General features: G+C 46.1%; 2 non-coding genes across 2 annotated transcripts in view; both read left to right on the top strand.

Annotated features, from left to right (window-relative positions):
• The first annotated feature begins 13,862 nt into the window (after positions 1 to 13,862).
• LOC131270597 (5.8S ribosomal RNA) lies at positions 13,863 to 14,017 on the top strand. The gene has a single exon (XR_009179646.1). It is a non-coding gene; the product is annotated as a 5.8S ribosomal RNA (ribosomal RNA).
• A 487-nt stretch (positions 14,018 to 14,504) lies between these two features.
• LOC131270601 (large subunit ribosomal RNA) overlaps positions 14,505 to 14,734 on the top strand; it is a 4,091-nt gene continuing 3,861 nt past the window's right edge. Inside the window, exon 1 of the ribosomal RNA XR_009179650.1 lies at positions 14,505 to 14,734. This exon is cut by the window's right edge and continues 3,861 nt beyond it. This is a non-coding gene — a ribosomal RNA (large subunit ribosomal RNA).

Below are 14,734 nucleotides of genomic sequence, written 5' to 3'. Positions count from 1 at the left end.
AAGCGACAAAGTGGAAAAATAATACCAAAATTTCCAAAAATCACACAAGACCAAGAATACCGAGCAGGCGGTAAGAGATAGCGGGTTGACGTAGAATACTTATAAGTTTGCCTCTACGAGACCTAAAAGTCGTCCATAGACAGCGAGAAGATCGAACCACTCTGGAAGGGTGATACGAGTGGTCAAAAATTGGCAAAAATGAAACATGGCTAAAATGGATTTGACTTGTGCACCGTATAGCTCCGGCTGTATGGCATGGATTGTTAAGCTAGGATATGTTTTGGAAAGGTAACACCCAGCGCTAGATACGACTAGAAGAAAGCAAAGCGCTAACTAGCATGATTTGGAAGTTATTAAGTGTCAAAGTCGAAAAATGTTACCAAAATTGAAACTCGAGTACATTGGGCCAAAAAGTACAAGTTGTGAAATTTGGACTTACGAGTAAAATACCGAGCAGGCGGTAAGAGATAGAGACTTGGTGTAGAACAATTATATGTTGGGCATGTTATAACCTATATTTGGCCCGAACATAGTGACGAGATCGGTGGTACCCAAAAGGGTGGTACAGGTGTTAGATGGTTTTCCCAGAGCATAAGCTCCACATGATATGGAAAACGGGAAACATCATAACTTCGGCTGTATGGCATGGAATGGAACGAACAAGGTATCGATGGAAAGAGAAAAGGTAGCGCTAACTATAATTTCTACCAAGCAAAGCGCTAGCATGTGACCGTTCGGGTGTTATTGTGAGTCAAAGTCAGAAATTGTTACCACGAGAGGCGAAAATCCGACTAAGTCCATGAATACCGGGCTGGCGGTAAGAGATACGGCTTGGCCGTAGAACATTTATAAGTTGGCCAATACAAGACCTAAGTTTCGTCCATAGACGACAAGAAGATCGAAGATACGTGAAGGTGAGATATGGGCGTCCCAAAGTGGGCCTTTGAAAAAGTGACAAACTTCCCTTATAACAGCATACACCAAATATCTCTGGCTCTATGGCACCGAATAAGAAGTTGAGGTCAGCGATAGAAAGGTGATAGTCAGCGCTAAATATCATACGAACAGAGTGAAGCGCTAAAGGGAAAGGATCTTGGTGATATAAGGTGACAAAGTCGAGAAAAGTTGCCTCAAAATCATGAAAAATGTGAAAAAATTACTAAGTCCCGGGTGCCTTAAGGGCAGGTTGATCGAATGTACCGAGCTGGCGGTACGAGATAGAGACTTGGTGTAGAACAATTATATGTTTGGCATGGCAAGACCTACATTTGGTCAATACAAAAAGAGAAGATCAAAGAAACCCGTAAGGGTGATATTTGTGTCCAAAGGTAAAAAGCACTAAGTCTTGGGAAACTTATATGAAGAAAAAGGACACTGATGGGTCATATAGGATGGATCGAAAAATCGGCTAAGTCCCAAAATGGGGATGTCAGAACTACACTCAAATGTTACCACACCAAGCAAGGCAAACTTATATGAAGCAAAGGACCCTGATGGGTCATATGGTATTGGTCGAAAAATCGGCTAAGTCCCAAAATGGGGATGTCAGAACTACACTCATGTGTTACCACACCAAGCAAGGCAAACTTATATGAAGGCAAGGACCCTGATGGGTCATATGGTATTTTACGAAAAATCGGCTAAGTCCCAAAATGGGGATGTCAGAACTACACTCAAATGTTACCACACCAAGCAAGGCAAACTTATATGAAGGCAAGGACCCTGATGGGTCATATGGTATTTTACGAAAAATCGGCTAAGTCCCAAAATGGGGATGTCAGAACTACACTCAAATGTTACCACACCAAGCAAGGCAAACTTATATGAAGCAAAGGACCCTGATGGGTCATATGGTATTTTACGAAAAATCGGCTAAGTCCCAAAATGATGATGTCAGAACTACACTCAAATGTTACCACACCAAGCAAGGCAAACTTATATGAAGGCAAGGACCCATATGGGTCATATGGCATTTTACGAAAAATCGGCTAAGTCCCAAAATGAGGATGTCAGAACTACACTCAAATGTTACCACACCAAGCAAGGCAAACTTATATGAAGCAAAGGACCCTGATGGGTCATATGGTATTTTACGAAAAATCGGCTAAGTCCCAAAATGATGATGTCAGAACTACACTCAAATGTTACCACACCAAGCAAGGCAAACTTATATGAAGGCAAGGACCCTGATGGGTCATATGGTATTTTACGAAAAATCGGCTAAGTCCCAAAATGGGGATGTCAGAACTACACTCAAATGTTACCACACCAAGCAAGGCAAACTTATATGAAGCAAAGGACCCTGATGGGTCATATGGTATTTTACGAAAAATCGGCTAAGTCCCAAAATGATGATGTCAGAACTACACTCAAATGTTACCACACCAAGCAAGGCAAACTTATATGAAGCAAAGGACCCTGATGGGTCATATGGTATTTTACGAAAAATCGGCTAAGTCCCAAAATGGGGATGTCAGAACTACACTAAAATGTTACCACACCAAGCAAGGCAAACTTATATGAAGGCAAGGAACCTGATGGGTCATATGGTATTTTACGAAAAATCGGCTAAGTCCCAAAATGATGATGTCAGAACTACACTAAAAGGTTACCACACCAAGCAAGGCAAACTTATATGAAGGCAAGGACCCTGATGGGTCATATGGTATTTTCCGAAAAATCGGCTAAGTCCCAAAATGGGGATGTCAGAACTACACTCAAATGTTACCACACCAAGCAAGGCAAACTTATATGAAGGCAAGGACCCTGATGGGTCATATGGTATTTTACGAAAAATCGGCTAAGTCCCAAAATGGGGATGTCAGAACTACACTCAAATGTTACCACACCAAGCAAGGCAAACTTATATGAAGCAAAGGACCCTGATGGGTCATATGGTATTTTACGAAAAATCGGCTAAGTCCCAAAATGATGATGTCAGAACTACACTCAAATGTTACCACACCAAGCAAGGCAAACTTATATGAAGGAAAGGACCCATATGGGTCATATGGCATTTTACGAAAAATCGGCTAAGTCCCAAAATGAGGATGTCAGAACTACACTCAAATGTTACCACACCAAGCAAGGCAAACTTATATGAAGCAAAGGACCCTGATGGGTCATATGGTATTTTACGAAAAATCGGCTAAGTCCCAAAATGATGATGTCAGAACTACACTCAAATGTTACCACACCAAGCAAGGCAAACTTATATGAAGGCAAGGACCCTGATGGGTCATATGGTATTTTACGAAAAATCGGCTAAGTCCCAAAATGGGGATGTCAGAACTACACTCAAATGTTACCACACCAAGCAAGGCAAACTTATATGAAGCAAAGGACCCTGATGGGTCATATGGTATTTTACGAAAAATCGGCTAAGTCCCAAAATGATGATGTCAGAACTACACTCAAATGTTACCACACCAAGCAAGGCAAACTTATATGAAGGCAAGGACCCATATGGGTCATATGGCATTTTACGAAAAATCGGCTAAGTCCCAAAATGAGGATGTCAGAACTACACTCAAATGTTACCACACCAAGCAAGGCAAACTTATATGAAGCAAAGGACCCTGATGGGTCATATGGTATTTTACGAAAAATCGGCTAAGTCCCAAAATGATGATGTCAGAACTACACTCAAATGTTACCACACCAAGCAAGGCAAACTTATATGAAGGCAAGGACCCTGATGGGTCATATGGTATTTTACGAAAAATCGGCTAAGTCCCAAAATGGGGATGTCAGAACTACACTCAAATGTTACCACACCAAGCAAGGCAAACTTATATGAAGCAAAGGACCCTGATGGGTCATATGGTATTTTACGAAAAATCGGCTAAGTCCCAAAATGATGATGTCAGAACTACACTCAAATGTTACCACACCAAGCAAGGCAAACTTATATGAAGGAAAGGACCCATATGGGTCATATGGCATTTTACGAAAAATCGGCTAAGTCCCAAAATGAGGATGTCAGAACTACACTAAAAAGTTACCACACCAAGCAAGGCAAAGTACCTAGGTGAACCCTAGGAAGAAACACGGACCAAGTCAGATGGCCTAAGTCAAGAGAACAAGTGACCTAGGCAAAGTTGTATGACGGTGAGGACCCTGAAAAATCTGGTTAGTGTAGTTTAGACAGGGGAGGTTTTTGGGTCGGCTGAACCTCCTTATTTTGGGTTTTGACCTCCTCAAGAAGCTACACCTAGGCAAACTGCCTAGGGTGAAAGTGCGAAGACCAATCGAATAGTAAGACAAGTTTTGACCGATCGCCCTAGGCAAGCTTGTATGAAGAAAGGGACCCTATGGGTTATATGGAAATACATGAAAAATCGGCTAAGTCCCAAAATTGGGATGTCTGAACTACACTAAAAAGTTACCACATCAAGCAAGGCAAAGTACCTAGGTGAACCCTAGGAAGAAACACGGACCAAGTCAGATGGCCTAAGTCAAGAGTGCAAGTGACCTAGGCAAAGTTGTATGACGGTGAGGACCCTGAAAAATCTGGTTAGTGTAGTTTAGACAGGGGAGGTTTTTGGGTCGGCTGAACCTCCTTATTTTGGGTTTTGACCTCCTCAAGAAGCTACACCTAGGCAAACTGCCTAGGGTGAAAGTGCGAAGACCAATCGAATAGTAAGACAAGTTTTGACCGATCGCCCTAGGCAAGCTTGTATGAAGAAAGGGACCCTATGGGTCATATGGAAATACATGAAAAATCGGCTAAGTCCCAAAATTGGGATGTCTGAACTACACTAAAAAGTTACCACATCAAGCAAGGCAAAGTACCTAGGTGAACCCTAAGAAGAAACACGGACCAAGTCAGATGGCCTAAGTCAAGAGTACAAGTGACCTAGGCAAAGTTGTATGGCGCTGAGGACCCTGAAAAATCGGGTTAGTGTAGTTCAGACAGGGGAGGTTTTTGGGTCGGCTGAACCTCCTTATTTTGGGTTTTGACCTCCTCAAGAAGCTACACCTAGGCAAACTGCCTAGGGTGAAAGTGCGAAGACCAATCGAATAGTAAGACAAGTTTTGACCGATCGCCCTAGGCAAGCTTGTATGAAGAAAGGGACCCTATGGGTCATATGGAAATACATGAAAAATCGGCTAAGTCCCAAAATTGGGATGTCAGAACTACACTATAAAGTTACCACATTAGCAAGGCAGACTTGTATGAAGAACGGGACCCTGGTGAAAGTAGCAAATATCCCAAACCGAACATGAATATTATACACACAAGAGTACAAACATAAAGGAACACGGACCAAGCGTACCGAGAGAATTGGTACTACAGAGCCCTCGTGGTTCTACACAAAGACTTTATGTTAGGGGTTCAAGCCCCATGGTACTCAAACGGTGACAGTAGCAAATATCCCAAATCGAACATGAATATTATACACACAAGAGTACGAACATAAAGGAACACGGACCAAGCGTACCGAGAGAATCGGTACTATAGAGCCCTCGTGGTTCTACACAAAGACTTTATGTTCGGGGTTCACACCCCAAATCGAACGTGGAATTTACTTTCTGATGGTCATGCGGTCGTCCAAAGGGGTCTAGTATCCTGGGATGACAAGCATCACGGGCACAGCTCGTATCAAAACAGTCGAAGAGGCCCGCGAAAGCTTGCTTTCCATGGCTATGCGATGCACAAATTGAGTTTACTCACCGTAGTATAAAACGAACGAACCGAACCTATCCGAGTAGGGATAATGGGCGCAGTAACATACTTCTGTGACCCAGCGAGAGTTGAACGAGGTGACATGAACTGTCAGTGGCTTATATCAGATGGGATACATACATGAGATTGCTTTCAAATCTACACTCGAAAACCTAACCAAGTAAAAGCGAACGTGGGGAGGATTCGAAACTGGTAACGAAATCTTAAGCTGGAAAGAGTCATCACTATGGATACATATTATGCGAAACCAATCAAGTGCTCAGTACTGATCCAAAACCTAAGAGCACTAGTGAACACCTTATTCTCACCCTAGTTCACATCCAAGTGATCGACCACGTGTGTGAAGCAAAGACCAATCGAATTCCTCAATGAACCGAACACTATGAACAAATGGCCAAAAACGTTATAACTATCCAAACATCCTACTATCTAGCGAAAGTCATCACGATGGAACCATACCATGATCTTTAACCTATAGCGCTCACCATATTCCTACCCAGAGTGCAAGTGAACAGATTGCCCACCCGTACCCAGTTCACAACCACGTGATCGACTAACATACCGAGGTTACCACAAGTCAAAGTTATACGTTTACAAGCGCAAGACCAATCGAAAACCCCGAAAGCAATCTCGACCCAAAATGTATTATCCGTGAGTGTAGTCGAGTCTCGTACTCGTCATCTGTAATCGTCGGATAGAATATCCAGTACACGGTTGTCTTTCCAAATGAAATCTACATACAGAACTCGCTCTTGGCAAATGGGTGGCAATGGCGCAATCAGGAGCGAGTTCCCGTCCGGGTGCCAAGTGATTGGCAAATGTCTGGGGGAAAGCAACCATATGTTGATTTGTCTGTTAGTGTACTGGGTGTTTGAGGTATGTAGTATCCACGCTTGGTTGGGTGTGTCAGAGGACCATGGATGCGTTCACAACCCCAATTGGGGTACATCGGGAATGATTTTGTGGAACCGATGTGCCCGGCACACACTAAGTTTTGTTGCAAGTTAATAGTGTGCCATGTCCGGGGGGGTTGTGATTAAACTCTGGTGAATTGCGTACTGTGGTGATTGGGGTATGAAAGCCCCGCAGTTGCAATGATCGGACGCGCCTAGCGTGTCCTTTAGTTGATGGTAGGGAAATGAAGGCCCTTGTCAGCTCACCTAAGTATTCATGGAAGTTTGGCATAAGGTCGCTGTGGTAGGGGTATGAAGGCCCCGTCAGCGCATGCACAATCGGGCGCACGAGCGCTTAGCGGAGTCGAATGCCGCTCAAGTGCCTGTCCGGTGCATCGGGTGTGTGTGATACGAGGGCAATGAGGTTCGCACGGGGGCTCGCCTCCCGTGTGCTACCGGACTTGACAACATATAGAACGTGGTGTTTGCTCCTCCGGGTGCAATGGGACAATGAACATTCGAACGCAAAGTCGGAATTCTGGTTGATCCTACCAGTAATATACGCTCGTCTCAAAGGTTAAGCCATGCATGTCTAAGTACAAACAGATTTAATGTGAAACCGCATAAGGCTCAGTATAACAGCTATAATTTACGAGATCATCAACCTAGTTACTTGGATAACTGTGGAAAATCTAGAGCTAATACATGCAACATGCCAGGACCCTCGCGGGAACTGGTGCACTTATTAGTCAAACCAATCGCGGGTTCTCCGTGTCATTGAGTTGAAGTCTGGATAATGATGCTGATCGTATGGTCTCGCACCGACGACAGATCTCGCAAATATCTGCCCTATCAACTATGGATGGTAGTATAGAGGACTACCATGGTTGCAACGGGTAACGGGGAATCAGGGTTCGATTCCGGAGAGGGAGCCTGAGAAATGGCTACCACATCCAAGGAAGGCAGCAGGCGCGTAAATTACCCAATCCCGGGACGGGGAGGTAGTGACGAGAAATAACAATATGAAACTCTTTAATGATGTTTCATAATTGGAATGAGTAGAGCATAAATCCTTCTACGAGGATCAAGTGGAGGGCAAGTCTGGTGCCAGCAGCCGCGGTAATTCCAGCTCCACTAGCGTATATTAAAATTGTTGCGGTTAAAACGTTCGAAGTTGATACTTGTCCAACACAGTCCGGCTCCGCCGACCCGGTCAACCCGTGGTCGGTGGGCCAAGTCGGAATCTGGTTGCGACTCAATGGTGTGGTAGGGCACCAAGTCTGTGTCATGGTGTGCCCTTCAACGGGTGCAAGTGTAACATAGAGCTCGACCGCTCACGTTTACCTTGAACAAATTAGAGTGCTTAAAGCAGGGTGCCCAAACGCCCTAGAATAATCTTGCATGGAATAATGGAATACGACCTTGGTCTAATCTTTCATTGGTTTGTACTCAGACCGGAGGTAATGATTAACAGAAGTAGTTGGGGACACTAGTATTACGGCGCGAGAGGTGAAATTCGTAGACCGTCGTAAGACTAACTAAAGCGAAGGCATTTGTCAAGGATGCTTTCTTTAATCAAGAACGAAAGTTAGAGGATCGAAGGCGATTAGATACCGCCCTAGTTCTAACCGTAAACGATGCCAACTAGCAATTGGGAGACGCTACAACCAGGTGCTCTCAGTAGCTTCCGGGAAACCAAAGTCAGGTTCCGGGGGAAGTATGGTTGCAAAGTTGAAACTTAAAGGAATTGACGGAAGGGCACCACAATGAAATGGAGCTTGCGGTTCAATTTGACTCAACACGGGAAAACTTACCAGGTCCGAACTTATGGAGGTGAGACAGATTAATAGCTCTTTCTCAAATTTAAGGGTAGTGGTGCATGGCCGTTCTTAGTTCGTGGATTGATTTGTCTGGTTAATTCCGATAACGAACGTGACTCACATATGCTAACTAGAACGCAGTCAGCGTTAATGCGTCGATGCCGATTGGAACGGGTTAGGACCTTTCGGTGGAGTATGACCTGACACCTTCGCTGTTCGTGTGCGCAAGTGCACTTACGGTACGCTGCTTAGCAGGACAATTTGTGTTTAGCAAAATGAGATCGAGCGATAACAGGTCCGTGATGCCCTTAGATGTTCTGGGCTACACGCGTGCTACAATGTGGGTAGCAGCGTGTCTCCTATTCCGAGAGGAACGGGAAATCACTCAAATACTCACTTAGTAGGGATTATGGATTGCAATGGTCCATATGAACTCGGAACTTCTAGTAAGTGCTGGTCATCAGCCAGCGTTGAATACGTCCCTGCCCTTTGTACACACCGCCCGTCGCTACTACCGATGGATTATTTAGTGAGGTCTTTGGAGATGATCGTTCGCTGGATCCTCGTGAACCGCGTCTGCTTTATCGAAGTTGACCGAACTTGATGATTTAGAGGAAGTAAAAGTCGTAACAAGGTTTCCGTAGGTGAACCTGCGGAAGGATCATTAGTGGCCAAGTGATCCTTCCAGAAGTCCGAACCTGCGGGTTGAGACTTCGGCACAAGTTGCCATATGATAATTGACGAAACACTATAGAAGTCCGAACCTGCGGGTTGAGACTTAGGCACAAGTTGCCATATGAACATTGACGAAACACTATGAAGTCCGAACCTGCGGGTTGAGACTTAGGCACAAGTTGCCTTATACATGACTTCGAACAAATACACAAGTCCGAACCTGCGGGTTGAGACTTAGGCACAAGTTGCCTTATACATGACTTCGAACAAATACACAAGTCCGAACCTGCGGGTTGAGACTTAGGCACAAGTTGCCATATGAAAGTTGACGAAACACTAACAAGTCCGAACCTGCGGGTTGAGACTTAGGCACACGTTGCCTTATACATGACTTCGAACAAATACACAAGTCCGAACCTGCGGGTTGAGACTTAGGCACAAGTTGCCTTATACATACATTGGCCAAATAAACAGAAGTCCGAACCTGCGGGTTGAGACTTAGGCACAAGTTGCCATATTATATTCGATCAAACACTAAGTAGTCCGAACCTGCGGGTTGAGACTCAAGACCGTAACAAGATGTCACTATACAAGTCCGAACCTAAGGGTTGAGACTTAATGCGATCTAGATACCAAGTTGACATCCAATACCTGTTGAGCAAAACCAAAGATTCCCTGTTCTCGAATGATTACACTATATAACAGGGAATCTTGAAGAAATCAAGCAAGCGTGAAACAAAGTCATCACTTGGGCATGCTCGATAGCCAACCACATGACCTTAACCTAAGGGAGCATGCAAACCACATGATACCTATAAACGATTAACCCGCCCTAGTTCAATCGTTCACCAAGTGATGACTTCAGTATGGCTAAGAGAAAAACTTTTAAATGGGAAAAACTCTAAGTCCGAACCTCCGGGTTGAGACTTCCGCGTCGGAGGTGGGCGCACCTCCTATCCGAAAGATGATGAATCAGGGGTGTTCGGTCAGCAATGGTCGGATACCCCGTCGTAGTCCAACTATGACAATCAAGGTCAAGACCTCCGGGTTGAGACTTTCCGCGAGTACAAGCATAAAGGAACACGGACCAAGCCGTACCGAGAGAATCGGTACTAGAGCCCTCGTGGTTCTACATTGAGAGAGCCCTCGTGGTTCTCATTAGGGGCTTTATGCAAGTCGTACTCAATACTGTGGTGTGAAGTATAAAGTAGTCCTCGCCTGGTCCACGCTGCTTCGGCGGTCCTGGGTAAGATAGTTAATTCTAGCTTGCCCTATAGTGGAATGAGGACACTTAATGCTTCGTCTTTTAGCGGCGGCTAGACTCCTCCTCACGGGGAACGAGTTGACGCGCACAGCGGCGGCTTACGCACTATGGCAATCATGGATGCCTGAAGATTCCGTGAAGTTCTCCCCTGGTCCACGCTGCCTCGGCAGTCCTGGGTAAAATGGAATATTTCCAGCTTGCCCTATAGTGGAAGAGGACTATCCAACAATACAAAGTCAAGACCTCCGGGTTGAGACTTTCCGCGTCGGTGGTGTCGCGCACCGCCTATCCGAAAGATGGTGTAACAGGGGTGTTCGATCAGCAATGGTCGGATGCCCCGTCATAGTCCAACTATGACAACCAAAGTCAAGACCTCCGGGTTGAGACTTTCCGCGTCCGGAGGTACGCGTACCGCCTACCCGAAAGATGGTGTGCTTCTGGGGTATTCGATGAGTCGGATACCCCGTCGTAGTCCAACTATGACAATCAAAGTCAAGACCTCCGGGTTGAGACTTCCGCGTCCGGAGGTACGCGTACCGCCTACCCGAAAGATGGTGTGCTTCTGGGGTATTCGATGAGTCGGATACCCCGTCGTAGTCCAACTATGACAATCAAAGTCAAGACCTCCGGGTTGAGACTTCCGCGTCCGGAGGTACGCGTACCGCCTACCCGAAAGATGGTGAATCAGGGGTGTTCGATCAGCAATGGTCGGATGCCCCGTCGTAGTCCAACTATGACAATCAAAGTCAAGACCTCCGGGTTGAGACTTCCGCGTCCGGAGGTACGCGTACCGCCTACCCGAAAGATGGTGTGCTTCTGGGGTATTCGATGAGTCGGATACCCCGTCGTAGTCCAACTATGACAATACAAAGTCAAGACCTCCGGGTTGAGACTTCCGCGTCCGGAGGTACGCGTACCGCCTACCCGAAAGATGGTGTGCTTCTGGGGTATTCGATGAGTCGGATACCCCGTCGTAGTCCAACTATGACAATCAAAGTCAAGACCTCCGGGTTGAGACTTTCTAAGAGTACAAGCATAAAGGAACACGGACCAAGCCGTACCGAGAGAATCGGTACTAGAGCCCTTGTGGTTCTACATTGAGAGAGCCCTCGTGGTTCTCATTAGGGGCTTTATGCAAGAAGTACTCAATACTGTGGTGTGAAGTATAAAGTATAGAGTCCTCCACTGGTCCACGCTGCTCCGGCGGTCCTGGGTAAGATAGTTCATTCTAGCTTGCCCTATGTGGAAGAGGACTCAATACCCTACCTGTTGAGCTTGAAACAAAGTCATCACTTGGGCATGCTCATATTGCCATACACAATTACATTATATTCGAATGAGCATGCAAGCGACCCTATATAGACCGAACCAAAACGATAGATACCGCCGTAGTTCACCCCCACCAAGTGATGACTTCAGTATGGCTAGTGTGTGAAGTATAAAGTATAGTCCTCCCCTGGTCCACACTGCTTCGGCGGTCCTGGGTAAGATAGTTAGTTCTAGCTTGCCCTATGTGGAAGAGGACACCATACTTAATACTGTGGTGTAATGAACAAAGTATAGTCCTCCACTGGTCCACGCTGCTTCGGCGGTCCTGGGTAAGATAGTTAGTTCTAGCTTGCCCTATGTGGAAGAGGGCATACAAGACAAAGTATAGTTCTCCCCTGGTCCACGCTGCTTCGGCGGTCCTGGGTAAGATAGTTAATTCTAGCTTGCCCTATGTGGAAGAGAGCATACATGAACCAAGAACGAAGGTTATGATCGAGGAATGATTCGACAACTAACCGATGGTATGAAATGTGAAGAATTCAAGCAAGCACACAATCAAGTCATCACTTGGGCATGCTCGATAGCCAACCCTATGACATTAACCTAGTAGAGCATGCGAAAACCAATATATATGTAAACGATGCCCCTCCCTAGTTCAGCGCTTCAACCAAGTGATGACTTCAGAATGGCTAAATCAAATCGGTTCAAAACATACCATCGGTACCCTATTGAAACACACAAGTCGATATCAAACCTCATGATTGTGTAGTCCTCCACTGGTCCACACTGCTCCGGCGGTCCTGGGTAAGATAGTTCATTCTAGCTTGCCCTATGTGGAAGAGGGCACATTACTCAATACTGTGGTGTTATGAACAAAGTATAGTCCTCCACTGGTCCACGCTGCTTCGGCGGTCCTGGGTAAGATAGTTAGTTCTAGCTTGCCCTATGTGGAAGAGGGCATACAAGACAAAGTATAGTTCTCCCCTGGTCCACGCTGCTTCGGCGGTCCTGGGTAAGATAGTTAATTCTAGCTTGCCCTATGTGGAAGAGAGCATACATGAACCAAGAACGAAGGTTATGATCGAGGAATGATTCGACAACTAACCGATGGTATGAAATGTGAAGAATTCAAGCAAGCACACAATCAAGTCATCACTTGGGCATGCTCGATAGCCAACCTCATGACATTAACCTAGTAGAGCATGCGAAAACCAATATATATGTAAACGATGCCTCCCTAGTTCAGCGCTTCAACCAAGTGATGACTTCAGAATGGCTAAATCAAATCGGTTCAAACCATACCATCGGTATCCTATTGAAACACACAAGTCGATATCAAACCTCATGATTGTGTAGTCCTCCACTGGTCCACGCCGCTTCGGCCGTCCTGGGTAAAATGGAACATTCCAGCTTGCCCTATGTGGAAGAGGGCACATTACTCAATACTGTGGTGTGAAGTATAAAGTTCAGTTCTCCCCTGGTCCACGCTGCTTCGGCGGTCCTGGGTAAGATAGTTCATTCTAGCTTGCCCTATGTGGAAGAGGACACTTCATACTTCGTCTCTAAGCGGCGGCTTGACTCCTCCCTACGGGGAACGGGTTTACGCGCACAGCGGCGGCTTACGCACTATGGCAGTCATGGATGCCTTACGTTTCTATGAAAAGTGTGTTCCTCCCCTGGTCCACGCTGCTTCGGCAGTCCTGGGTAAGATAGTTAGTTCTAGCTTGCCCTATGTGGAAGAGGACACGTAGACTTACTGTGGTGTGAAGTATAAAGTTCAGTTCTCCCCTGGTCCACGCCGCTTCGGCCGTCCTGGGTAAAATGGATTCATCCAGCTTGCCCTATGTGGAATGAGGACACTTTATGCTTCGTCTCTAAGCGGCGGCTTGCTCCTCCCTACGGGGAACGGGTATACGCGCACAGCGGCGGCTTACGTTATGGCAGTCATGGATGCCTTACGTTTCCATGAAAAGTGTGTTCCTCCCCTGGTCCACGCTGCTTCGGCAGTCCTGGGTAAGATAGTTAGTTCTAGCTTGCCCTATGTGGAAGAGGACACGTAGACTACTGTGGTGTGAAGTATAAGGTTCAGTTCTCCCCTGGTCCACGCCGCTTCGGCCGTCCTGGGTAAAATGGATTCATCCAGCTTGCCCTATGTGGAATGAGGACACTTTATGCTTCGTCTCTAAGCGGCGGCTTGCTCCTCCCTACGGGGAACGGGTATACGCGCACAGCGGCGGCTTACGCAAGTTAGTCACCCTCGGCAGTGGATCACTCGGCTCATGGATCGATGAAGACCGCAGCTAACTGCGCGTCATAATGTGAACTGCAGGACACATGAACATTGATAAGTTGAACGCATATTGCACGTCGTGGGAACCTACCATGATGTACAGATGACTGAGCGCTTATATTTGAGAAATGTATCGCATACATTTAACTACGCCGTGACACCCGTCACGAGACGTGCACCATGATGTTAACTAGGGTCGCGACGACCCGCTAGCATTAAAGAACCCGTGGTTTACAATATACTGGCATTGGAATTCGAAGTATTTAGAGCGTCCGTGTTCCCGCGTGAGGCGGAAGTACGAGGAGAAGGCGTGCTTGTGGTGTCTGTGGTGGTGTTTACTGATGTCTAGCTTCAGCTTATTTATTTATTTAAATAGAAGCGAAGATGTCAAAGTAGCGTCGAAGCAGCAGCGGTAGCACAAATGATTCAAGTATGGAAGTTGACCAAAGGAACACAAACAAACTAGCGTATGGGCAATGGAAGGTATCAGTGAGTTAAACCACACGCGGGCTAACAGCCCGTTAACCGAGTCCAACGGTACATATTGGACATTGAAACAAAGTAGTCGCAAGCCAGATGTGACGATAACAACCGCAAGGTACATAAGCCTCAGTTCATGTGTGACAACCCCCTGAATTTAAGCATATTAATAAGGGGAGGAAAAGAAACCAACCGGGATTCCCTGAGTAGCTGCGAGCGAAACGGGAGAAGCTCAGCACGTAGGGGTGGCGGCCAGTCCGTCTATCCGATTCCGTGTACTGGTGCGTCTCACTATCCGTCATCTTAGCGCTTTTCAAGTCCAACTTGAATGTGGCTCAGAACCCATAGAGGGTG

This window comes from Anopheles coustani (assembly GCF_943734705.1).
Source record: "Anopheles coustani chromosome X unlocalized genomic scaffold, idAnoCousDA_361_x.2 X_unloc_41, whole genome shotgun sequence".
Taxonomy (NCBI): domain Eukaryota; kingdom Metazoa; phylum Arthropoda; class Insecta; order Diptera; family Culicidae; genus Anopheles; species Anopheles coustani.
The sequence above is the reverse complement of the archived record's forward strand: the minus strand, read 5'-3'. Positions and strand labels throughout refer to the sequence as shown.